This window comes from Eriocheir sinensis, chromosome 19 (assembly GCF_024679095.1).
Source record: "Eriocheir sinensis breed Jianghai 21 chromosome 19, ASM2467909v1, whole genome shotgun sequence".
Classification (NCBI taxonomy): domain Eukaryota; kingdom Metazoa; phylum Arthropoda; class Malacostraca; order Decapoda; family Varunidae; genus Eriocheir; species Eriocheir sinensis.
Window position 1 is genome coordinate 12180180 of NC_066527.1, and position 25449 is coordinate 12205628.

At 43.5% G+C, this 25449-nt stretch overlaps 1 protein-coding gene across 1 annotated transcript in view; it reads left to right on the forward strand.

The window, feature by feature from the left end:
* Positions 1 to 2821: 2821 nt before the first annotated feature.
* Positions 2822 to 25449, forward strand: part of LOC127000698 (uncharacterized) — a 29747-nt gene continuing 7119 nt past the window's right edge. The window contains exon 1 of the mRNA XM_050864698.1: positions 2822 to 3479. The gene's annotated coding sequence lies outside the window, so the exon portion shown is untranslated. The remainder of the gene's footprint in view (positions 3480 to 25449) is intronic.

Genomic DNA, 25449 nt, shown 5'->3' on the forward strand with positions numbered 1-25449 from the left:
GCAGACGACACAAAAATAGCCAGCAGAGTCACTACGACAATGGATAAAGAACACTTCCAAGCTGATTTCGAACGTTTAAGCAGTTGGGCACGAACATGGCAAATGAATTTCAATATTGAAAAGTGCAAGGTTATGCATATCGGAATCTACAACGATCGTATTCATTATCAAATTAACGGATCTTAAACCGGGTCAGCATTGCACAGAAGTAGTAAAAACTGCCAACAAACTGATCGGATTTAATGGTCGTATATTTGAACACAAATCAGAAAAAAGTAATATTGACGCTGTACAATTCGTTAGTTCGCCCACATCTTGAGTATTGCGTTCAGTTTTGGTCTCCCTATTCCAGAAAAGATATAGATAAACTCGAGAGGGTGCAGCGTCGAGCTACTAAAATGATCCCAAGACTGCGAAAGAAACCGTACGAAGACAGACTTAAAGAACTTAACTTATTCAGCTTATCAAAGCGCAGGCTAAGAGGTGACCTTATGGAAGTGTTTAAGATGTTCAAGGGATTCGATAACGTTAATGTGCATGATTACTTTACAGTCTCTCAATCAAGTGTAACAAGAAACAATGGATACAAAATAACGAGGAAGCGTTTCAACTCAAATGAATCAAAACACTTCTTCTTCAGCCGTGTCATCAACGTATGGAATGGTCTGCCTCAAAACGTCGTCGAAAGCGAAACTATTTGCACGTTCAAAAACCGACTAGACAGATATTTAGAAGCTAACCCGAACATCCGCTATTTTGCTCCGGTCTAACAGAAAGTAGTGTTAGCTTAGTTGTCGTGTATGATCTTCCTTCTGTCCACGTAAAATTCCATTGTAGTTTTTCTATACTACATGGTATTCTTCCTTTTCGTGCCAGCCTCGGCTGGAGGGACTGGTGGGAGGGGAGGAGCCTTCGCCTTTGCGGTCCTGTGTCTCTGACTCGTAGATTAGTGTAGATGGTAGCAACAACAAACAACCTACCAACAGGTCTGTTACTGTTTGCTTTTCCTGTGTACTTCTTTGTACTTCTCTTCCTCTTCATCATCTTCATCATCATCTTCCTCCTCCTCCTCCTCCTCCTCTATTATTATTATTACTATTGTTATTATTATTATTATTATTATTATTATTATTATTATTATTATTATTATTATTATTATTATTATTATTGGTGGTGGTGGTAGTTCGTAGTACTACAGTAGAATTTATGATGGTGATGATGATGGTCATGGTGATTATGACGATGGTGATGGTGACGATGATGATGATGATGATGATGATGAGGAAGAGGAGGAGGAGGAGGAGGAAACATGGAATGACAGGCAACAGAAAGCCAATAGGCTTTCTGTTGCCTGTCACTCCATGTTTCCATGTTTCCTCCTCCTCCTCCTCTTCATCTTCATCTTCATCATCATCATCATCATCATCATCACCATCATAAATTCAACTGTCTACTACGAACTATCACCACCACCAATAACAATAATAATAATAATAATAATAATAATAATAATAATAATAATAATAATAATAATAATAATAATAATAATAATAATTATTATTATTATTATTATTATTATTATTATTATTATTATTATTATTATTATTATTATTATTATTATTATTATTATTGTTGTTGTTATACAAATAACAATGTAATTAGAAGATGAAGAAGAAGAAGAAGAAGAAGAAGAAGAAGAAGAAGAAGATATAGCTTTACTAGACCTGTTTGTACATCACGGAAAGGCGTCTTAAATCCTAACCACAACACTGTCCAGGATCACCAAGCCGAGGCTCTAATGCGGACCATTCACTATTATATGTTGAGTTTGAGCTGGCGCATGGACGGCCTGTAACAATCAACAGCCTCACCAGAACACTGAAAACTAGTATCACTTATATTGAGAAGAACTGAATCATATATACGTGTTTATACTAAATACTTGAGTGTACAAATACGCATATGCAAATAAGTCACATGTAATATATATATATATATATATATATATATATATATATATATATATATATATATATATATATATATATATATATATATATACGCTTATTAACATACACGCAAACATATATCCTAGAAGAAGGAAATGAAGAAACCGAGGAAGAGAAAAAAAGAGGACGAGGAGGAAGAAGAAGAAGAAGAAGAAGAAGAAGAAGAAGAAGAAGAAGAAGAAGAAGAAAAAGAAAAAGAAAAAGAAAAAGAAGAAAGGAAAAAGAAAATGAAAATGAAAAAGAAAAAGAAGAAAGAAAAGAAAAAGAAACAGAAGAAAACAAAAAGAAAAAGATGAAAAAAAGAATGAAAAAAGGAAAGAAAAAACAATACCGTAAATGAAAAAGGAAAAGAAGAAAAGAAAGAGAAAAAATGCGGCAAAACAAAAGGAAAAAAATAAAAACAGAAAAAAACAAGTACAAAAGAAGATGCTGATGATGATGACGATGTTGACAATAATAATGGTGATAAGAGCGAAGGAAAAAAGAGAAAGAAAATAATACTAAAAAAAAATCACTACCCTCTCTCTCTCTCTCTCTCTCTCTCTCTCTCTCTCTCTCTCTCTCTCTCTCTCTCTCTCTCTCTCTCGCAGCGCCAGCGGAGGAGAGTCAGTTCAGTGCCAGACGCTGTGGAGGAAGGAGAGAACCCGCACGTCGTCCCTCCCTCCACCCGTGAGAGAGAGAGAGAGAGAGAGATCGAGATCACACTTCCATCCTTTCGCCCGTGACATTGAAGAGACGAAGATAACGAAGAATAAGACAAAGTGAAAGAGAAACGATATAAAGAGGAAGAGACAGAGAAAAATACACAAATACACAAATGAAATAACACAGTGAAGGAAAGTAATTAAAATAAAGAAGAATAGACAGAGAAGAGAAAGAAAGGAAGAGACAGAAAGAAAAGAGAAACAGACAAGCGAGGAAGAGAGACAGAGAGAAAATAATACACAGAAAAGAAGAAAAACAAAAATACGAAAGATTAAAAAAGGCGAATATTGAGAATCTGAAAAGAGACGAACAGACAGTGAATAGAGAAAATGAGAGAGAGAGAAACAAGAGTGTGAAATGACGGAACAAGAAGAAAAAGAACAAAAATAACTAAATAAAACCGAGATAAGGAAGGGAACAGGACCCAAAGAAGAAAGCGAGGATGACATTAACGAGAATAATGAAGATGATGAAGTACAGTCAAGACAATAATTACTTCGCCTTTATTTTCCTCTTCATCCCATAAAAAAAACCTTCCGTCTGTGAGTGTTGACAAGAAGTGACTGCGGTGACTCATAACTCTTAGGGCGGTGAACGATGACTTAACAAACCAAAAAAAGAAAAAGAAGAAGGAAAAGAGTAACAATAGAAAAAGAAAGCAAAAAATATACATTCAATAGTTTTTTTTTTTTTTTTTGCGTCCAGCGGTTCATCGGTTTTTCTTTTTTTCTTTCATCTTCGCTTCCTCTTCACGTGTGGAGAGAGGTAAGTGCTCTTCTTTTTTTCCTTGGACATTTTGTTTTTCTTGTTTTGTTTAGTTTAGTGTGTGTGTGTGTGTGTGTGTGTGTGTGTGTGTGTGTGTGTGTGTGTGTGTGTGTGAGAGAGAGAGAGAGAGAGAGAGAGAGAGAGAGAGAGAGACTAATGGTTTATCAACGTTACGATAATGTGTAGGAATTTTTCTCACAACTACTACTACTACTACCACTACTACTACTACTACTACTACTACTACTACTACTACTACTACTACTACTACTACTACTTTTCTGCTGAGTTAAATGCATTACTCAATCGAACAAATTGTAGTAGTAATAGTAGTAGTAGTAGCCACTCTCTGTACTCTATTCAGGAGTAGTAAGTAGCGGGCTTTTTTTCATTATTGTTTTCTTTTTTTTACGCCCTTGAACTGTCTCCTCTGCTGTAAAAAAAGTAGTAGTAGTAGTAGTAGCCACGGTTCTTATGATAGCAGCAGCAGCGGTACATCACAGTAGTAGCAGTAAAAGTAGCAGTTACAGCAGTGATAGTAATCGTTTTAGTAGCTCAAAGTCTACCAATAATTAGGTGTTACCGCCACCAGTATCACCACCACCACCACCACCACCATTACAGCCCTATTTCCTTCGTCCTTTCCTCTCTTCGTTTCCTCCTCTCCTTCCATTCATTCTCCCTTATCTCCACCATTTTCTCCTTCCTTTCCTCTCTTCGTTTCCTCCTCTCCTTCCATTCATTCTCCCTTATCTCCACCATTTTCTCCTTCCTTTCCTCCCGTGTGTCCTTTTCCTTCCTATCTCTTCTCTTCTCTTCTCTTCCCTGCTTCCTTCTTCCTTCCATCTTTACTTTTTATCATCATCCTTTCCCTCCTTCCCATACCACCACCATCACCACCACATCATTCCTCCCTTCCTCTCCTCCTCCATTCCCTCTTCCCTCCCTCCTTCCCTCCCTCTTCTCTTCTCTTCCCTGCTTTCTTCTTCCTTCCATCTTTACTTTTTATCATCATCCTTTCCCTCCTTCCCATACCACCACCATCACCACCATATATTTCCTCCCTTCCTCTCCTCCTCCACTCCCTCCTCATTCCCTCCTTCCTTCTTCCCTTTCCTTCCCTCACCAGCACCACCGCCACCACAGCTTTCCTCTCTTCCTTCCTTCCTTCCTTCTTAATTTCCCCTCGTTTCTTCCTTCCCATAAATTCACCACCACCACCACCGCCTTCCCCCTTCCTTCTCTTCCACCTCTTCCTCCCTCCCATCTCACCCACCCTCTCTCCCTTCCTTCCTTCCTTCCTTCATGCCTTCCTTCCTTCTCTTCTCTCCCTTCCAACACCACCACCACCACCACCACCTTCTTCCCCCTTCCTTCTTGTCCATCTCACCCTCCTCCCTCCCTTCCACACTCTCTTCCTTCCTTCCTTCCTTCCTTTCTCTCCCTTCCCACAACACCACAACCACCACCAGCACCTTCTTCTCCCTTCCTTCTCGTCCTCCTCATCCTCCTCCCTCCCCTCCACACTCTCTCCCTTCCTTCCTTCCTTCCTTCCTTCCTTTCTCTCCCTTCCCACACCACCACCACCAGCACCTTCTTCCCCCTTCCTTCTCGTCCTCCTCATCCTCCTCCCTCCCTTCCACACTCTCTCCCTTCCTTCCTTCCTTCCTTCCTTCCCTTCTCTCCCTTCCAACACCACCACCACCACCACCAGCGCCTTCTTCCCCCTTCTTTCCCCTTCCTTCTCGTCCTCCTCATCCTCCGTCCTCCCTTCCACACTCCCTTCCTTCCTTCCATCCCTTCACCTTCCCACAGCGTCCCACAGTACCGTATCTTCACACGGGGGCTCTTAATCACTCTTCGCTCGCCATCTCACAGCCCTAACCACACCCAGCCAGTCAGTTAGCCAGCCAGCAACCTCGAAACCCCGCGTTGGATCTATTTTGTCAGAGCTGGGAGGGAGGGAGAATGGAGAAGGGAGGCAGGAAGGAGGGAAGAGAGGGTTGGAGGGAGAAGGAAGTAGAAGAGGAAAGAGGAAGGAGGTGGTGGTGTTATTGGTGTTATGGGAAGAGAGGGAAGGAAAGGGAAGGAAGGAGGGAAGAGAGGGTTGGAGGGAGGAGGAAGTAGAAGAGGAAAGAGGACGGAGGTGGTGTTATGGGAAGAGAGGGAAGGAAGGAAGGAAGGAGGGAAGAGAGGGTTGGAGGGAGGAGGAAGTAGAAGAGGAAAGAGGAAGGAGGTGGTGGTGTTATTGGTGTTATGGGAAGAGAGGGAAGGAAGGAAGGAAGGAAGGAAGGAAAAGAGGTGGGAGGGAGGAGGAAGTAGAAAAGGAAAGAGGAAGGAGGTGGTGGCGGCGGTTGTGTTGTTCTGGGAAGCGAGGGAAGGGAAAGAAGGAAGGAAGGAAGAGAGGGAAAAAGAATGGATAAGGTGGAGGAGGAGGAGGAAGGCGGCGGTGGTGGTGGACGCAGTGGTGGTTGTGTTATGGGAAGGGAGATCGACACCAAAGATTTCAATGCGAAGAAATTACGTGATTAAGAAGTTCTCCTCCTCTCCCTGACTCCCCCCCCTCTCTCTCTCTCTCTCTCTCTCTCTCTCTCTCTGCCTCTGTTTCTATTTTCCATCGATATTTGCACGCTAACTGCTCTTTTGGACTTGTTATTTGTTATTTGCATGCCTCCATCCCTCCTGCGGCTCCTCTCCACACGACTAACTGCTCCAGCTCACCTCTCTGTAGCCCTTGTTCCTAATGCAAGAGTTACCCGGTATCTTTATTCTTTCATCCCTTTCACTGTAAACTCTGGACCAGCTTTCATTCGTCTGTATTTTTTCCTTCTTACAACTCGCTTTCAAGAGGGGAGAATCAAGACCTAATTTACAACTACAACTTATAACTTACTTACTTTACTTTACTAACTTTACTTACTTACATTACTTACTAACTTACTTTACAACTTACAACCACTTCTGGAATCTGTGTGGGAAAAGCGATTAGCGGGCTTTTCTCTTTCTATTCATATCTATCTATACGGTATTTATTCCATCTATATCTATGAACTATGTGGGAAAAGTGACTAGCGGGCTTTTCTCTTTCTATTCATATCTATCTATACGGTATCTATTCCATCTATATCTATGAACTATGTGGGAAAAGTGATTAGCGGGCTTTTCTCTTTCTATTCATATCTATCTATACGGTATCTATTCCATCTATATCTATGAACTATGTGGAAAAAGTGATTAGCGGGCTTTTCTCTTTCTATTCATATCTATCTATACGGTATTTATTCCATCTATATCTATGAACTATGTGGGAAAAGTGACTAGCGGGCTTTTCTCTTTCTATTCATATCTATCTATACGGTATTTATTCCATCTATATCTATGAGCTGTTTGCTTCAGTGTGAGAACTAAAGAAACTGGCAGCTGGTGAGTCCTGTTGTTCAGCCTCGCAGCATGGGCTCAGTAGTTGTTATTCTATAGGCTGGAGTCTTGCTGTGCCCTCATGTGTCTTGGTCTGGCCATTACCGAGGCTCTGCGGCGAGAGTACTAATGTGTGCCGTCAGAAGACTGAATCGCAAAGTTAAGGTTCGCGGGTGTGCCTATATAGCATTATGGTGGACATGGCGCAGGAGAGGCTCACGGAGTTGTTGTTGTTGTTGTTTTTTACATACATCTCATTCTCCCTCACTCCCACCCTCTCTTCTTTCCTTCCTTCGTTCTTTCCTGCCTTCCTTCCTTCCTTCTTTCCTGCCTTCCTTCCTTCCTTCCTACGTTCCTTCCTTCCTGCCTTCCTTCCTTCCTTCCTTTTTTCCTTCCTTCCTTCCTTCCTTCCTTCTTTCGTGCCCTCCTTCCTTCCTTCCTTCGTTCTTTCCAACGTTCCTTCCTTCCTGCCTTCCTTCCTTCCTTCCTTCCTTCCTTTTTTCCTTCCTTCTTTCGTGCCCTCCTTCCTTCCTTCCTTCGTTCGTTCCTTCCTTCCTTCCTTCCTTTCCTTCTCTCCCTTCCCATAACAACCACCACCACCACCACCGCCTCCCCCCTCCCTCCTCTTCCACCTCATCTTCCCTCCATTCCAACCTTTCTGCCTGCCTTCCTTCGTTCCTTTCCTTCTCTCCCTTCCCATAACGCCACCACCACCACCACCACCACCGCCTTTCCCCTTCCCTTCTCTTCCACCTCATCTTCCCTCCATTCCACCCTCTCTTCCTTCCTCCCTTCCTTTCCTTCTCTCACTTCGCGGGTGGACCCATAACATCATGGTGGACATACGACAGAAGCGGATCAGAGATGGGTTTTTTTTTTTTACGTAAATGGAAACGGCTAAAGGGCATGACAAACAGAAAAAGAAAAAAACACCATTTCTTTACTTCCCCTTCCTCATCATGGCGTGGGTGAGGCGCCTCGATACTGGGTCATAGTAAAAAAAAAAAAGTAAAGAATGAGAAACTTTAAGTACCATTTTCTTGAACAGATCGGCGTCCAAGCACACATATTGGCTTCATTCCCTTCCCATTTCTTTACTTCCCCTTCATTCCCTTCCCATTTCTTTACTTCCCCTTCATTCCCTTCCCATTTCTTTACTTCCCCTTCATTCCCTTCCCATTTCTTTACTTCACCTTCATTCCCTTCCCATTTCTTTACTTCACCTTCATTCCCTTCCCATTTCTTTACTTCCTTCATTCCTTTCCCATTTCTTTATTTCCCCTTCATTCCCTTCCCCTTTCTTTACTTCCCTTCATTCCTTCCATTTCTTTACTTCCCTTCATTCCTTCCCATTTCTTTACTTCCCCTTCATTCCCTTCCCATTTCTTTACTTCCCCTTCATTCCCTTCCCATTTCTTTACTTCCCCTTCATTCCCTTCCCATTTCTTTACTTCCCCTTCATTCCCTTCCCATTTCTTTACTTCACCTTCATTCCTTTCCCATTTCTTTATTTCCCCTTCATTCCCTTCCCATTTCTTTACTTCCCCTTCATTCCCTTCCCATTTCTTTACTTCACCTTCATTCCCTTCCCATTTCTTTACTTCCCCTTCATTCCCTTCCCATTTCTTTACTTCCCCTTCATTCCCTTCCCATTTCTTTACTTCCCCTTCATTCCCTTCCCATTTCTTTACTTCCCCTTCATTCCCTTCCCATTTCTTTACTTCACCTTCATTCCCTTCCCATTTCTTTACTTCCCCTTCATTCCCTTCCCATTTCTTTACTTCCCCTTCATTCCTTTCCCATTTCTTTACTTCACCTTCATTCCCTTCCCATTTCTTTACTTCACCTTCATTCCCTTCCCATTTCTTTACTTCACCTTCATTCCCTTCCCATTTCTTTACTTCCCCTTCATTCCCTTCCCATTTCTTTACTTCCCCTTCATTCCTTTCCCATTTCTTTCACCTTCATTCCCTTCCCATTTCTTTATTTCCACTTCATTCCCTTCCCATTTCTTTACTTCCCCTTCATTCCCTTCCCATTTCTTTACTTCCCCTTCATTCCCTTCCCATTTCTTTACTTCCCCTTCATTCCCTTCCCATTTCTTTACTTCACCTTCGCCTTCATTCCCTTCCCATTTCTTTACTTCACCTTCGCCTTCATTCCCTACCCATTTCTTTACTTCCCCTTCATTCCCTTCCCATTTCTTTACTTCCCCTTCATTCCATTCCAATTTCTTTACTTCAGCTTCATTACCTTCACATTTCTTTAATTCACCTTCATTCCTTTCCCATTTCTTTACTTCCCCTTCATTCCCTTCCCATTTCTTTACTTCCCCTTCATTCCTTTCCCATTTCTTTACTTCACCTTCATTCCCTTCCCATTTCTTTACTTCCCCTTCATTCCCTTCCCATTTCTTTACTTCACCTTCATTCCCTTCCCATTTCTTTACTTCACCTTCATTCCCTTCCCATTTCTTTACTTCCCCTTCATTCCCTTCCCATTTCTTTACTTCCCCTTCATTCCCTTCCCATTTCTTTGCCTCTCCTTTAATTCCCCTTCACCTTCATTCCCTTCCCATTTCTTTACTTCCCCTTCATTCCCTTCCCATTTCTTTGCCTCTCCTTTAATTCCCCTTCACCTTCATTCCCACCCCTTTTCTTCACTTCCCCTTCATTCCCTCCCATTCCTTCTGCCAGACTTCCCCTTCCCCTTCCCTCCCTTCCCATTTCTTCACTTCTACATTCTTCACTTCCCTTCACCTTCATTCCCACCCCTTTTCTTCACTTCCCCTTCATTCCCTCCCATCCCTTCTGCCAGACTTCCCCTTCCCCTTCCCTCCCTTCCCATTTCTTTACCTCCCCCGTGAAAAAACAGCCACGTACTGTACAACTCGCTATACTCGCCACACTTCGCACGTCTCAGAATCAATCGTGACTGCTCAAAATAATTACGCTGAAAAAATGCACCGACCCTTTTTGGGGGAGGGGGGGGAGGGGGAAGCAAGTGTAGCGATAGCAGATAGGCGATAGCAGTGAACAGCAGACTTGCTGAGCACTGCGAGCGCAATGGGTGGCTGTTCGTCGACAATTGGGACCTCTTCTTTGGCAACGATGCCCTCTACGCCCGTGACGAGATACACTTGACGTTCAAGGGTGTTGAAGCTCTCTCAGACTCCCTTGAGCGAGCTCTTGGTACGCTGAGGGATTTTTTAGTGTAGGCGAAGGGGGGAGGAGTAATGGGAGCAATGGGAGGAGTAATGGGAGAGGACATCTAGTTCATAATATAACCAGGCAGCTTGGAAGTAATTATAGGGGAGTAACAGAGGACGGGCTAAGAATCTTCTATACTAACAGCAGGAGCCTCAGAAACAAGATAGACTTACTAAGGGGTGAAGCTTGTTCAGAAAATTTTGACATAATAGCGATCACTGAGACATGGATAGACACTGCCAATAGAAATTTTAGACCAGAATTTGAAATAACGGGTTATCAGATGTTTCACAAAGACAGAAGGGGCAGAAAGGGAGGTGGAGTTGCGCTATATGTTAAAGACTCACTTAAATGTTTAGTTAACAATTCAGTCAAAACTAACATGGATTCAGAATCAGTTTGGGTGGACGTTTACAAAGGGAAAGAAAAACTAACTCAAGGAGTTCTGTACAGGCCACCCAACCTTAATAGGCAGGACACGAGTATATTACTACAGGAGATTGGCAGGGCGAGTAGGAGTAGAAATGTCTGCGTAATGGGGGACTTTAATTATAGGAATATAGACTGGGAAGACCTAGTGGGTGACCTGGAGGCCGAGGATTTTCTTGAAGTTATACAAGATAATTTCCTTAAGCAGGTAGTTACTGAGCCTACCAGAGGAGATAACATATTAGACTTAGTCCTAACTAATAATGGAAACTTGTTACATGAGCTGGAGGTGGGCGGAGAGTTATGAAATAGTGACCACAGAACGTTTCGTTTTATCTTAGACTGGGCGGTAACCCACGAACCAAACCCAGTGTTAGTGCCAGATTTTAGAAGAGCAAATTACGAGGGGCTTCGAAGACATCTTGAAGGGGTAAACTGGGATAATTTAGGGATTCATGAGGGCCAGAACTGCGGATTGGAGAGCCAGGAGAACCAGGTAGAAATATCTTACAATAATTTAGTTAGAGTAATAGTAGAGGGGTAAGGACAGCATATACCACAGCGAACACTTAGAAAAGATAACAATGACCCTAAGTAGATGACTCGTGGACTAAAACACGAGATGGGCTTAAAGAAGGGAATTTATCAGAAAATAAAGAATGGTGAAACACATCTCAGGGGCCGGTACGTCGAACTATCTAGATTAGTTAAGAAAAACACCAGGATAGCAAAAAGGACCTATGAGATCAAAGTAGCAAATGAGGCGAAAAGTAATCTTAAGGGCTTCTTTCAGATGTATAGAACAAAAACACGGGAGAAAATTGGACCGCTGAAAACAAACACAGGGGAGCTAGTTGAAAATTACGAAAATATGAGCACATTGTTGAACGACTTCTTCCTTTCAGTATTCACACAGGAGGATCGGACGACTATACCGGAAAGGGTTCAGGTGTACGAGGGCGGGGATGGCGATAAATTGAGGGATATAATCATTACCAGGCAAGTAGTTCAAGATGAGATAGATAAACTTAAGAAGAACAAGTCGCCAGGTCCTGACGGGATATTTCCGAGGGTATTAAAGGAATTAGGTGATGTACTCAGTGACCCACTAACCGACATCTTTAAGATGTCGATAAATACTGGCTATGCGCCGAGCCTATGGAAAGTAGCTAATGTGACGCCGATTTTCAAATAGGGGGACAGGTCAGTTGCTTCAAACTATCGCCCAATTAGCTTAACATCAGTTATAGGCAAGATGCTGGAGTCCATAATAGCCAGGAACATTTGGGAGCATCTAGAGAAACATAGCTTGAGTCACGACTCCCAGCATGGGTTCACAAAAGGTAGGTCATGCCTCACCAATCTCTTGTCCTTCTACAACAAAGTATTTGAGGCGGTTGACAGAGATGAAAATTATGATGTAATCTATCTTGATTTTAGTAAAGCGTTTGACAAAGTTCCTCACCAACGACTGTTACTTAAATTACAGGCTCACGGAGTAGAGGGTAAAGTTTTGAACTGGGTCAAGGCGTGGCTTAGCAATAGGAAGCAAAGAGTGCAAATCAATGGTAAAAGATCTGACTGGGGATGTGTTACGAGTGGGGTCCCACAAGGTTCGGTATTAGGTCCACTTTTGTTTATTATTTACATCAATGACTTAGATACAGGAATTAGTAGTGATGTTAGTAAGTTTGCAGATGATACCAAGTTCGGTAGAGTAATTGAGTCGGATCAGGACGCTAGTATTCTCCAGGGTGAACTAAACAGATTGTATGACTGGGCGGATAAATGGCAGATGGAGTTCAATGTAGGGAAGTGCAGTATTCTGAGTGTAGGTAGGAACAACCCCTCACATAACTATCGCTTAAATGACACTCTCATAAGCAGGTCTGGGTGCGAGAGGGATTTATGGGTCTTAGTGAGCTCTGATCTCCGTCCAAGGCCACAATGCATTCAAGCTAGAAATCGAGCAAATAGGGTACTGGGATTTATTTCAAGGAGCGTAAGCAACAGAAGCGCCGAAGTCTTCCTCAAACTATATTTAGCATTAGTTAGACCTCATCTTGACTATGCGGTTCAGTTCTGGTCACCTTACGATAGAATGGATATCAAAATGTTAGAATCGGTGCAGAGGAGGATGACTAAGATGATTCAGGGGTTGAGAAACTTGCCATACGAGGAAAGACTCAAACAGTTAAACTTGCATTCTCCAGAAAGGCGAAGGGTGCGTGGAGACATGATCGAGGTTTACAAATGGATGAAGGGTTTTAATAAGGGAGACATTCATAAGGTTTTGTTGGTAAGAGAACCGGGTAGGAGACGAAGTAATGGGTTTAAACTGGATAAATTCAGATTCAACAGGGACATAGGCAAAAATTGGTTTACAAACAGGGTGGTGGATGAGTGTAATAGGTTTAGCAGTAATGTGGTGAGTGCCAATACAATTGTCACATTCAAAAATGGACTAGATAAATTCATGGACAGCGATATTAGGTGGGGTTAGATACACGGGAGCTTAGGTTCAGAGGAGCTGCCTCGTACAGGCCTACCGGCCTCTTGCAGACTCCTGCGTTCTTATGTTCTTATGTTTTTAAGTTGTCAAGGCTAAAATATACAACAAAATTAGAAGCTATTTGTCGATGATCTATTTTTAGTATATTTTTATTACATCGTTAGCGGCATAATTTTCAGCATCATTTAGCATGTATTATTAGTAGCATCTTATAGTGGCCTTTGTCTATTTACTTATCTTTAAAAATATTCTCTCTCTCTCTCTCTCTCTCTCTCTCTCTCTCTCTCTCTCTCTCTCTCTCTCTCTCTCTCTCTCTCTCTCTCTCTCTCTCTCTCTCTCTCTCTCTCTCTCTCTCTCTGCTTCTCCCTCTCCCTCTCTCTCTCTCTCTCTCTCTCTCTCTCTCTCTCTCTCTCTCTCTCTCTCTCTCTCTCTCTCTCTCTATATATATATATATATATATATATATATATCTCTCTCTCTCTCTCTCTCTCTCTCTCTCTCTCTCATCAAGATGTAACATAAGATATTGCGTCCATCAGACCGGTCGAGTGACTTTTTCTTCGCCATGCCACGAGCCGTTCAAGTTTATCCACACGTTCGGTAATTTCAATCAGCTACTGAAGGAGGGAGGGTAGGCAGGAGGGAGGGTGAGCTGGAGGAAGGGTAGGCAGGAGGGTGAGCTGATGGGTGGGTGTGCTGTTGGATGGTGGGCAGGAGGGTGGGTAGGCAGGAGGAAGGCTGAGCTGGAGGGAGGGTAGGCAGGAGGGAGGGTAGGCAGGAGGAAGGTGGGCAGGAGGGAGGGTAGGCAGGAGGGAGGGTGAGCGAATGGGAGGGTGAGCTGGAGGAAGGTGGGCAGGAGGGAGGTGAGCAGGAGGAGGGTGTGCTGGAGGAAGGGTAGGCAGGAGGGAGGGTGAGCTGGAGGAAGGGTAGGCAGGAGGGAGGGTGAGCTGATGGGAGGGTGAGCTGGAGGAAGGTGGGCAGGAGGGTGAGCAGGAGGAAGGTGGGGCAGGAGGGAGGTGAGCAGGAGGGAGGGTGAGCTGGAGGAAGGGTAGGCAGGAGGGAGGGTGAGCAGGAGGAGGGTGAGCAGGAGGAGGGTGTGCTGATGGGAGGGTGAGCTGGAGGAAGGTGGGCAGGAGGGAGGGTAGGCAGGAGGAAGGTGGGCAGGAGGGAGGGTAGGCAGGAGGGAGGGTGAGCTAAAGGGAGGGTGGGCTGGAGGGAGGGTGAGCTAAAGGGAGGGTAGGCAGGAGGGAGGGTGAGCTAAAGGGAGGGTAGGCAGGAGGGAGGGTAGGCAGGAGGGAGGGTGAGCTAAAGGGGGGGTGGGCTGGAGGGAGGGTAGGCAGTGGAATGGTCTCAGCACATTACTATTCCCTGCAGCCACACGACATGGGGCAGACGAGCGGACAGGATCAGGCAGAGGTCCTAAGCCAGAACTATTTTTCTCTCGGGACACACAATACACAGCAGACAGACGGCAGGGGAGGGGGGTAAAAGGGTCCCAAACGGGCTTAATTATTCTCTCGAGACGAATGGCAGGGCAGGGCGGACGGGCAGGGAGGATATGATGGATTGTACACTGTAGGGAAGGGAAGGGAATGAAGCTTGTATTCTTAAAGTTAGCCTGTTTGAAAAGCCCTTCCCTCACCCCTTCGTTCACCTCTCCACTCTGTAGTTCCCTTCCCACTTTCCTTTACTTGCCTTTATATTTTTTTTACCTCTCTTCCATATCCTCTTTTACTTTTCCTTATTTCACTTCGTTTCTTTATCTTTCATGTCCCTTTCTCTTCCTTCCCTTCCCTCACCCTTTCGTTCGCTTCTTTCCAATCATATTCCCCTTCCCACTTTCCCTTACCTTTATTTTTTTACCTCTTACCTTTCCTTGCTTCCCTTCGTTTCTCTATCTTTCACGTTCCCTTTCTCTCCCTTCCCTTCCCTCACCCTTTCATTCACCTCTTTTCATTCTAATTCCCTTCCCACTTTCCTCTACTTATCTTCTTTATCTTCTTTTTTACCTCTCACCTTTCCTTGCTTCCCTTCGTTTCTCTATCTTTCACGTCCCTTCTCTCCCTTCCCTTCCCTCACCCTTTCGCTCCTCTCTCTGCAATCTAAGGTACATATTCTTAAACGTATGAAGCTCCCCTTACGAAGAAGTTGCTGGGATTTCCATGGGCTGTTTCGTGACCCCGGTGATAGTTTTACTCGCCCTCTGCATCTTGAAAGAGTAAAAGTCACCCATAAAATCCCTGTTAATTTTCTCTGTGGCCTTGGGAAATAGCCGTAAATGGAGCCCGATATGTTTAAGAAAGGGAAAGGGATAGGAAGGGCAGGGAAGGGAAAGGAAGGGAAGGAAAGGGAAGGGGAGGGAAGGGGAGGGGAGGGAAGGGAAGGGAAGGGAAAGGAAGGGAAGGGAAGGGAAAGAAAAAGAAGAGAATGGATGGGAAAGGAAAGGAATAGAAGGGAAGGGCAGGGAAGGGCAGGGAAGAGAAAAAAGAGAAGGGAATGGATGGGAAAGGAAAGGAAAAGAAGGGAAGGGCAGGAAAGGGAAAGGAGGGGAAGGGAAGGGAAATATAGTAAGAAAAACAATAAATGGAACAAATTGGGAAAGGAAAAGAAAGTGAAGTAAAGAAAGGAGGAATAAAGGGAACGAAGGGCAGAGAAAGAGCGTATTATAGGTTAAGGTGGGAGAGAAAAGGAATGGGAAGGAAAGAGATGAATGAAAGGGTGAGGGAAGGGAAGGGAGGAAAAGGGACGTGAAAGATAGAGAAACGAAGGGAAACAAGAAAAGATAAATAAAAGTAAACAAAAGAAAGTAGAGAGTTAAATTGGAAGGGAAAGAACGAAAAGGTGAGGGAAGGGAAGGGAGGAAAAGGGATGTGAAAGATAGAGAAACGAAGGGAAGCAAGAAAAGATAAATAAAAGTAAACAAAAGAAAGTAGAGAGTTAAATTGGAAGGGAAAGAACGAAAAGGTGAGGGAAGGGAAGGGAGGAAAAGGGACGTGAAAGATAGAGGAAAGAAGAGAAGCAAGGAAAGATAAATAAAAGTAAAAATAGATAAAGGTAAGTAAAAGAAAATGGGAAGGGAGTTAAATTGGAAGGGAAAGAACGACAAGGTGAGGGAAGGGAAGGGAGGAAAAGGGATGTGAAAGATAGAGTAACGAAGGGAAACAAGAAAAGATAAATAAAAGTAAACAAAAGAAAGTAGAAAGAGAGTTAAATTGGAAGGGAAAGAACGACAAGGTGAGGGAAGGGAAGGGAGGGGAAGAACGTGAAAAACTGAGAAACGAAGGGAAACAAGGAAAGGTAAGAGGTAAGAAAGAAAGATATAGGTAAGTAAAGAAAAGTGGGAAGGGAATTAGACTGGGAAGAGAGGAGCGAAAGGGTGAGGGAAGGGAAGGGAGGGGAAGGAACGTGAAAGACAGAGAAACGAAAGGAAGCAAGGAAAGGTAATATAGGTTAAAAAAAATAAAGATAAAGGGAAGTACAGAAAGGTTGGAAGGGAAGTAGATAGGAAAGAAGTGAACGAAAGGGTGAGGGAAGGAAAGGGAAGGGAGAGAAAGGAACGTGAAAAATAGACAAACCAAGAAAGGAAAGAGGTAAAAAAGAAGGTAAAGGAAAGTAAGGGAAAGTGGGAATGAAAGTAGATTGGAAAGAAGTGAACGAAAGGGTGAGGGAAGGAAAGGGAGAGAAGGAACGTGAAGACAGCGAAACGAAGGGAAGCAAGGAAAGGTAAAAGAGGAAAAGGAAGAGGTAAAAAAAAAGATAAAGGTAAGGAAAGGAAAGTGAAAGGAAAAGTAGTAGGAGCGAAAGGAAAAAGGAAAGGTATTGGGCACTAAGTAGGAAGGGAAAGGGAGGGGAAGGGAGGGGAAGGAAAGGGAAAGGAAAGGAAGGAAGGAAAGGGAAAGAAAGGGAAAGGAAGGGAAGGTGTGGGAAGGAAAGGAAAGGAAAGGAAAGGGAGGGAAGGGAAGATAATAGAAGAGAATGGAGGGGAAAGGAAGGGAAGGGAAGGGAAGGAAAGGAAAGGGAAGGAAAGGGAAAGGAAGAGAGGGAAGGGAAGGGAAGGGAAGGGAAGGGAAGGGAAGGGAAGGGAGGGGAAAGGAAGGAGAAGGGATGGTGTTGACGGAAAGGCTGGGAGAGATAAGGAATGGGAAGAGAGTGAAGGGAAAGTGGGAGAGAAGGAAAGAAAGGGATGAACGGAAGAAATTAAGGAATGAAGGAAGCAAGGAAGGAGGGGAAAAAAAGAGAGGAGGGAGAAGAAGAAGGAACGCATGAATGAATGAAGAGAAATGAGGAATGAAGATATTTAATAGATAGGAAGGAAGAAGTAAAGAAATGGGAGAGGAGTGAAGGGGAAGTCGGACAGAATGGAAGAAAGGAAGAAAGGAAAGAAGGAAGGAAGGAATGAAGGAAGGTGGGAAGAACGAAGAGAACAGTAATAATGAAAAGGATGAGAGGGGAAAGGAAGGGAATGAAGGGGAATTAGGACAGAAAGAAAGAAAATAAAGAAGGAAGAGGGGAAAGAACGAAGGAAGGAAGGGAAGAAGAGAACAGTAATAATGAAAAGGATAGACGAGGTAAAGGCTGGGGAGGGAGTGAAGGTGAACTCGTCTAGGAAGGAAGGAAGGTGAGGAAGAAAGGGTAGGCAGGCAGGCAGGTAGGCTGGCTCTAGATGGGAGCTGGCGGGCATCCAACGGTACGCCTTGACCATTACCCTCGCCGCCGAACACTGGGCAGGGGGGGGAGGGACAGCAGTAGCTGTAGGGGCGTAACTGCAAAGGTTCCGCCGGCATGATATTATACGCCGGATTTTCTTTGAACGTCGCATTATTTATTTTTTTTCATTTTATTTCATCTCACAAGCATAGATTATTATTAGTCGTGTGGTTGGTTTGGCTTTTTAACTCCATTTTGGGGGCGGAGTTAGTTGGAAGTGTTGGATTTTTACAGAGTCAAGTCGACATATTACAAACTTAGTCGTAAAAAGCCGTCTAATAAATCAACAAAATCATCTAGCCACGCCTTGTTATGTTGGTAAAAAAGACGAATCGGCCACAGTTTTGTTGGTATAGAGTATTACGACGTATAAAAATAATAAAGCGATAAACTAAGTCGAATTAAGCCCTGTGCAGAGCACAGTCAGGCCCACGATCTCAAACATTTTGGGGCTCAGTGCTCAGCGGTGGCTGAGTGGTTAGCGTGTTGGCGCCACGTCCAAAAGAACACGGGTCCGCGTCCCGCCCGCGGCCACAAGCTGGTCTTTCCAGTCACCGCCGAGTGACCGAAGACTTCCCACATGTTGTCCTGTAGATCACCGATCAACCAGGACTCTAGATTCTCTCACTAAAGAGGATCAAAGATGGGCTCCTGGGGCCAGAATGAGCCAAGCAAGATGGCGCCACTATAATATACTTACCTGCCACATGACGGGCTGGGCCCGACCATCAGGCCCCACCAAGAAAGCCTACCGGCGCCATAGACCGAAACGCAAAAAAAATAAAAACACTCATTTGATAAGGCTTTCGTAGAGGTTGTGTTAGTATTTCCATGGGTAGTTGTATGAATCTATAAGTGTGGACTTGAGAAACAGTTGTGAAAACAGAAAGCGTATGAGAATACTGGCCCAGCATTCTGTGGCGGCCCCGGCCAGAAAGACACGGCACCTGTTCAAGAAGCGCAGGGATTCGCGGATAAGTGTTCATGCCCATCACAGGCTCTTCCTTACTTGGCCATTCCTTTGATATCATTGCCAACAACGTAAGCAAGTATGAATGTATGTATGTACGTATGCTTCCATGTGTGTGTATGTGTGAATGTATGTATGTATGTATATATGAATATACGTATGTGTGTATGTATGTAGGTAGGTAAGGATGGATGGATGGATGGATGGTGTGTGTGTGTGTGTGTGTGTGTGTGTGTGTGTGTGACTAAATACCTCGGGGCTGTAAATGGTTAATGACCGTTTCTTCCGCGTTTATGGCTTTCCTATAAGACTTTAACGGAAGATGATGAGGAGGAGGAGGAGGAGGAGGAGGAGGAAAAGGAGGAGGAGGAGAAAAAGTAAATATGAGGGTTGGTGCTCTATCTCTGCTAAGTATACATATACCTACATATTATTGCTGCTACTACTACTACTACTACTACTACTACTACTATTACTACTTAATCTCATTTACGTATATCACTAATAACATTATTCTTCTATGTGTGTGTGTGTGTGTGTGTGTGTGTGTGTGTGTGTGTGTGTGTGTGTGTGTGTGTGTGTGTGTGTGTGTGTGTGTGTGTGTGTGTGTGTGTGTGTGTGTGTGTGTGTGTGTGTGTGTGTGTGTGTGTGTGTGTGAGACCAAATTATTTTTCCTTTCATTTCCGCACGCGCTAAATTATCGGTACCATGTTATTTTGCCTCTCCGTTTCTCTCTCTCTCTCTCTCTCTCTCTCTCTGATCTCTCTCTCTCTCTCTCTCTGCAATCATGATTCAGATTTGCTTTCCCTCATCCGTGTGCGTGTCTGAGAGAGAGAGAGAGAGAGAGAGAGAGAGAGAGAGAGAGAGAGAGAGAGAGAGAGAGAGAGAGAGAGAGAGAGAGAGAGAGAAAGGAATAATAATGATCAAGAGACCAGAACTTTTTCAACACGTAATTGTTACAGTGCACACACACACACACACACACACATATATGGTTTAAAATTATAATACAGAAGTAGTATATCGCTGCCTCTTTTTACTACTACTACTACTACTACTACTACTACTACTACTACTACTACTACTACTACTACTACTACTACTACTACTACTACTATTACTTCTACTACTACTACTACTACTACTACTACTACTACTACTATCTTTACCGTACACCAACAACCTAAGGAGGGCATCGCGGTGCAACATCTGGAGCCACAGCTGGACACAGAGAGCAAGGGAGAGCGACAGTCGACCGAAAAATGGCGTGAAGAAGTCCAAAGGGAGGTATGCGCGGCTCCTTATTGCGTGATTAATTTTTTAGGAGGAGGAGGAGGAGGAAGAGGAGGAGGAGGAAGAGGAGGAGGAGGAGGAGGAATTGAAGGAGAAGGAGGAAATGAAAAAGGAGAAAGATGAGGAATAGAAAGAGAAAGATGGAGAGAAAGCAAAGGAGGAGAAGGAGGAGGAGGAAATGAAAAAGGAGAAAGAGGAGGAATAGGAAGAGAAAAAGGGAGAGGAAGCAAAGGAGGAGAAGAAGGAGGAGGAGGAATAGGAGGAGAAAGATGGAGAGGAAGCAAAGGAGGAGAAGAAGGAGGAGGAGGAAATGAAAAAGGAGAAAGAGGAGGAATAGGAAGAAAAAGAGGGAGAGGAAGCAAAGAAGGAGAAGGAGGAGGAATTGAAGAAGGAGAAAGAGGAGGAACAGGAAGAGAAAGAGGGAGAGAAAGCAAAGGAGGAGAAGGAGGAGGATTCGGAATAGGAAGCAAATGAGGAGGAGGAAGAGGAAGAACAGGAGGAGAAGGAGTAATAAAAAAGCAAAGGAAATGGAGGATGAGGAGGAGGTACAGGAAGCGGGGGAGGAATAGGAGGAAGAGGAAGAGGAAGAGGAGGAGGAAGATGAAGGGAAGGACGAGGAGGAAAGGATAAAAGTGTGAATGAAAATAATAGATAAAGACAAGGAACGTGAGGCTTATGAGGAATGAGGAAGAGGTGACGCATGAAAAGAAGGAGGAGGAGGAGGAGGAGGAGGAGGAGGAGGAGGAGGAGGAAACATCTGCTGTCTCCGCGAGGACGATGGTCTCTCTTTAAACAGACGCGCGCCTTGCCAGCCAACACACACACACACACACACACACACACACACACACACATTAGCGATGAAAAAAAAAAAATCGACGCTCGCAAAATGGTTTACTGCACGGAAGAACTGAGAGAAATTTAACGCGCACACACACACACACACACACACACAGGGATCATTATTTACCATTACCATTATTTTCATCAGTAGTAGTAGAAGTAGTAGTAGTAGTAGTAGTAGTAGTAGTAGTAGTAGTAATAGTAGTAGTAGTAGTATCATCATCATCATCATCATTATGTATCTATCAGTATATGAATATATGTCTGTACTTGTCTGTCTATCTGCCTATGTCTCTGTCGGTCTCTATCTGTGTCTGTCTATCTATTTATCTATCTCTTTCTATATCTGCCTATTTTTCGATCTTTGTATCTATCCATTTATCTATCCATCTGTTTTTCCAAGTTTCTATCTATCTCTCCATCTGTTTTTCCAAGTTTCTATCTATCTATCTATCTATCTATCTACGTATCCAGCTATCCATATCTGAGTTTTTTAAAACATTTCTCTATATCAAGATTGCGTCCAGGATAAGTCTGAGGAGAGCGGCGCCGCGAGTCTGCACTGAAAACAAAACACAAAAACTCAAATTAAAGCCCAGAACACATCAACACTTAACACGCCGGGAAAAGACGAGCTCCAGCGCCGACTCTTTACCGTTAGCTTATTGTAATATTTTGGCGGCTGGTAATTATGACCTGCTGGTGGTGGCGGTGGTGGTGGTGGTGCTGGTGGTGAGCCAAGACCATATGTCGCTTACTTGACTAACCTCACGAAGCCCTTTTTCACGGTCATTGTCATCATCATCATCGTCATCATTATCATCATTAATTATTAAAATCATCATCTCATAACTAGCTTAATTTCCCGTCTACCTACTTCTGTCTGTGTGTCTTTGCTTGCTTATCTGTGTGTGTGTGTGTGTGTGTGTGTGTGTATGTGTGTGCGTGTCTGTGTGTGTGTGTGTGTGTGTGTGTGTGTGTGTTACGGCGACAGGTGGTGGTGGTTGGCGGTGCTAGAGAAGGTGGCTAAAAAGAGGATGAATCGCAGTTGTAGTAGTAGTAGTAGTAGTAGTAGTAGTAGTAGTAGTAGTAGTAGTAGTAGTAGTAGTAGAAGTAGTAGTAGTAGTAGTAGTAGTAGTAGTAGTAGTAGTAGTAGTAGTAGTAGTAGAAGTAGTAGTAGTAGTAGTAGTAGTAGTAGTAGTAGTAGTAGTAGTAAACGAAGAATATGAAAAATAAGAAGAAAACGAAAAGGAAAATAAATAAAGAAGAAAAAAGAAAAGAAAAAAGAATGGGAAAAAGAATAAAAAAAGAGTAAAAGAAGAATAAAAGAAGAAAACAAAAAGAAAAGACGAAAAAGAAGAAAAAAAGTAGTTGTCTGTTAGTTTTTGTTGTTGTTGTAGTTGTTGTAGTTGTTGTTGTAGTTGTTGTTGTTGTTGTAGTAGTAGTAGTAGTAGTAGTAGTAGTAGTAGTAGTAGTAGTAGTAGTAGTAGTTGTTGTTGTTGTAGTAGTAGTAGTAGTAGTAGTAGTAGTAGTAGTAGTAGTAGTAGTAGTAGTAGTTGTTGTTGTTGTTGTTGTTGTTGTTGTTGTTGTTGTTGTTGTTGTTGTTGTTGTAGTAGTAGTAGTAGTAGTAGTAGTAGTAGTAGTAGTAGTAGTAGTAGTAGTAGTAGTAGTAGTAGTAGTAGTAGTAGTAGTAGTTGTTGTTGAAGTTGTTGTTGTTGTTGTTGCTCTCGTACTTGAAGGAGCCAAACAGCGGAACACCAACACCATGCCGTAAAAGAACGAACATGTGAGGGAGGGAAAGGCACGGGACGATCAATCATTGGATCCGAGTAAAAGTTTAGGGCTGAGAGAAAGAGTCGGATTCAGCAGGCGATTTATTTTTTACCTCGTATCGTTAGAATAAGAAAATGGATTTGACGAAGATAAGATAAAAAGAAGAGTACTGAGGATTTTCACGTTAAAAAAACATTCATATATAAGAGAAAACTATATATTCACAGGATGAGAGATGGCAGAGTTACAAAAGAAAAAAGTTAAAATAAAAAAAAGCTAAAGAAGAAAGAAAGAACATGTAAGTAGTTTCAAAGCCAAATAAAACGTTGGTATAGTTGCACGCGGCTAACAAAATAAATAAAACATGATGGAGTACATTTTGGTTTCCTGTTTTCATCGCTGCTAACATCTGGCGCAGGATATGAGACGGCGAGATGGGAGGCGATGCACACACACACACACACACACACACACACACACACACACACACACACACACACACACACACACACTCTTCTTCCTTTCCGCCCTTCTATCCCTTCCCCTTTCCTTCCCCTTCCATTACACCTTCCCTCCCCCTTTCCATCACTCCTTCCCTCCTTTCAAACACACACACACACACACACACACACACACACACACACACACACACACACACACACACACACACTCTTCTCCCTTTCCGCCCTTCTATCCCTTCCCCTTTCCTTCCCCTTCCATTACACCTTCCTCCCCTTTCCATCACTCCTTCCCTCTTACAAACACACACACACACACACACACACACACACACACACACACACACACACACACACACCTTTACGCCTTCCTACATCCTCTCTTTTCAATTCCCCCTCTCCTTCTTCCCCTCCCTCCTATCCTCTCTTTTCTTCTTCCCCTTCCCTCCCCCTTTCCATCACTCCTTCCCTCTTACAAACACACACACACACACACACACACACACACACACACACACACACACACACACACACACACACCTCTGCTCCTTCCTACATCCTCTCCTTTCCATTCCCTCTCCCCTCCCTCTCATCCCCTCTTTCTTCCTTCCCCTTCCCTTCCCCATTCCCCCCCCCCTTTCCATCACTCATTCCCTCCTTACAAACACACACACACACACACACACACACACACACACACACACACACACACACACACACACACACACACACACACACACATACAAGGAGAAAACCAACAGCAGACCAACACAACCGACGTATTCGCAGTGATGGAAAAAGATTATTACATGCGAAAAACAAGAAATAAATCACGACGCCACCAGCAATGAGTGTTGAGAAGGGCGCGGTGAGACTCAAACTAATTTATTAGGGTGTCATTTGTTATCCTGGCGGTGGTGGTGGTGGTGGTGTTCGAATGGGGGGGGGGGGGGAGTTGGGCAGATAAAACAATACTCTACTCATGAATCTATTTATTTAACCCTCTGTTTATCTATTTATCTATCTATCTATCTATATATCTATCTATCTAGTCATCTGTGTGTGTGTGTGTGTGTGTGTGTGTGTGTGTGTGTGTGTGTGTTTGTGATCTTTCCTCAGAGTTGGTATGAAGGAAGATTGAAAAATAAAGTAAAGCAGGAACATAAGAGAGAGGGGGAGAGAGAGAGAGAGAGAGAGAGAGAGAGAGAGAGAGAGAGAGAGAGAGAGTAACACACTTACCTACTTAATATAACAAGTCAGCAGCTATTACACTTAATATGTACAATCTCTCTATCTATCTATCTATCTATCTATCTATTTATCTATCTCTATCTATCTATCTATCTATCTCTATCTATCTATCTATCAATCTATCTGCCTGCTTGGGATTCATGTTACGAGTGCCAATACGACATATCCAGTCATGAAAAGGTTGGATATATTTTAGGATAGTGAGGTTAGGTTAGGGCTTACAGGAGCCACCCTCTACAGGCCTCCCCGCCTCCTGCAGAATCATTATGTTCTTATATGTAGAATTAGGATGGATTGGTTATGCGGGGGAGAGAGAGAGAGAGAGAGAGAGAGAGAGAGAGAGAGAGAGAGAGAGAGAGAGAGAGAGAGAGAGAGAGAGAGAGAAAGAAAGAAAGAAAGAAAGAAAGAAAGAAAGAAAGAAAGAAAGAGACAGACAGACAGACAGACACACAGACAGACAGACGGACACAAACAAACATAGATACAGACAAATAGACACAGACACAGACAGAAAAAAACAAACCGATAGACAGACAGAAAGAAAATGGTTCCTAGTTACAAAATTAATGAAATCCTGTGGTCGTCTAACACAAAATAAATCCACATCCTTCTTCGAGGGTCGTCTAACACAAGATAAATTCACATCCTTCCTCCCCTACCACCTCCCTCCGCCCCTCCTTCTCTCCTTCCCTCTCGTGCCTCCCCGCTGCTCACAAGGAATTGGCAGGCCATTCTTGTCACCTGCTCGCCACGTCCAGCCAGCGGAAGTCACGCTCACACACGACACCTGCACAGCCCCACGGTAGTGGTCTCTCTCTCTCTCTCTCTCTCTCTCTCTCTCTCTCTCTCTCTCTCTCTCTCTCTCTCTCATCGAAATAATTGCACCGGGTTATAATAGAGCGAGAGTGAAAAGAAAAAGGAAAAACGGAGGAAGAAAGGAAGGAGAAAAGGAAGGAAGGAAGGAAGGAAGGAGAAGACAGGAAGATAAGAAGTGAAGGAAGGAAAAAAAAATGTAAAGGGTGGCATGAGAGAGAGAGAGAGAGAGAGAGAGAGAGAGAGAGGTCAATGGCGCGTGAAGGGGACAGTAATATCCTAGAGCAATGTTGAC